The sequence below is a fragment of the Sinocyclocheilus anshuiensis genome, unplaced genomic scaffold (assembly GCF_001515605.1).
Source record: "Sinocyclocheilus anshuiensis isolate Anshui unplaced genomic scaffold, SAMN03320099.WGS_v1.1 scaffold778, whole genome shotgun sequence".
In the NCBI taxonomy this organism is placed as follows: Eukaryota; Metazoa; Chordata; class Actinopteri; order Cypriniformes; family Cyprinidae; genus Sinocyclocheilus; species Sinocyclocheilus anshuiensis.
This window is the reverse complement of record NW_015544177.1, coordinates 1,011,900-1,013,788: the sequence shown is the minus strand read 5'-3', so window position 1 is coordinate 1,013,788 and position 1,889 is coordinate 1,011,900.

The following is a 1,889-nucleotide window of genomic DNA, read 5'->3' as shown; positions in this document are numbered from 1 at the left end:
CCAATACAGTAAAACAGCATTTGTATTTATGCCCTAGCCTCCCCATCCCTAATTTCTTAATCTTCAAAGCTGCCCAGTGGTATTGTTTTCCCTGGGTATGGCTGTTTCCGACGCTATTCACCCCATTCAGCTCCCTGAGGCTGAGCAGAAGCATCTGCAGACAACGGCTCTGAGCTCCCTCTTTCTCAGAGTGTCCAGCTGCACAATGGATTTCTTCAGCTAGAGCACAAAAGAGGCTTGCGCGTGAAAAAAAGGTTCAAATTCAATGGCATTCCTCTTCATAATCAGCCCCGGAATATGCACTAACTAACTCACACTCACTTGCTCAGGGATGGGTAAAGTTTCATGGTAAGTGAGACCCCTGATCTAAAAGAAATGCAAGTAATGCAATGAAAAAAAAACATGGACAAAAGTATTGGGACACCTGACCATTACACCAACAGGGACTTCACTGACATTGCATTCTAAATACATAGACTTTAATCTAGAGTTGGTCCACCCTTTGCAGCTATAATAGCTTCCACTCTTCTTGGAAGGCTTTCCACAAGAATTTGGTGTGTTTTTGTGGCCATTTTTGTCCATTCATCGAGCAGAGCATTTGTAAGGTCAGGCACTAATGTTGGACAAGAAAGCCTGGCTCGCAATCTCCATTTCAGTTCATCCCAAAGGTGTTTGATGGGGTTGAGGTCAGGGCTCTTTGTGAGCCAGTCAAGTTCTTCCACACCAAACTCATCCAACCATGTCTTTATGGACCTTGCTTTGTGCACTGGGGCACAGTCAGCCTGGAATAGACAAAAGGGCCTTCCTCAAACTGTTCCCACAAAGTTAGAAGCATAGCATTGGCCAAAATGTCTTGGTATGGTGAAGCAATAAGATTTCCCTTCACTGGAAGTAAGGGGCCTAGCGCAACCCCTGAAAAACATTCCCATGCCACAATCCCTCTTCCACTCAACTTTAAAGCTGGTACAACACAGACTGGCAGGTAACGTTCTCCCATTAGTTTCCACTGCTCCAGAGTCCAGTGGCGGCATGCTTTACACACTCCATCTGTCGCTTGGCATTGACCGTGGTGATGTGAGGCTTGCATGCAGCTGCTCGGCCATGGAAACCCATTCCATGAAGCTCGCACCGCACTGTTTTTGTGCTGATATAATGTCAGTGGAAGTTTGGGACATTTCAGCTATGGAATCAGCAGAGCGTTGGCGACTTTTACGCACCACGCACCTCAGCACTCGGTGACCCCGCTCTGTGACTTTAAGTGGTCTTTTGACTCATGGCTTACAGTACCACTTACAGTTGACCATGGAATATCTAGCAGGGATGAAATTTCACAAACAGAATTATTGCAGAGGTGGCATCCTATCACAGTTTTGACCCGTGTTTATATTTGTATATATACTGGTGTGGAACTTTGGTGCGGTTCGTCTGAAATATGATCACAACATGGATGAAAGACCAAAGAAGACCAAAAACAGGACGTGATGTCACAAGATGCGACCCTAAAAAGGACAAAATTTTGAAGCAAACCTGGTTCTTCTCGTCATAGGAGCTATGATGGCAATTACAGTTCAGCATAGGCATCAGAAGCACTGTCTCAGGTTGTGACCATATCCTTATGCCTTTTGTTTTGTATCTTTAGGTTCAACTAGGGCTAAATGTGTCATTTTCTTTTTTGGTCCAGACCAAAGGAACCAAGAAAAATGAACTGAAAACCAAGAAAAATGAAGTGTAAACACACCCTAAAAATAACAGGCATTTGTTTACACTTGTAGAGTTGTAGGTTTTGTGTTGTAGGTTAACTAGCAGTGTTGCAGCAGCATGTGAATAAGTAATGCAGAAAGCTCAGTCAGAACATATATAGTACTTTATTCCATTAAAACATATGACTT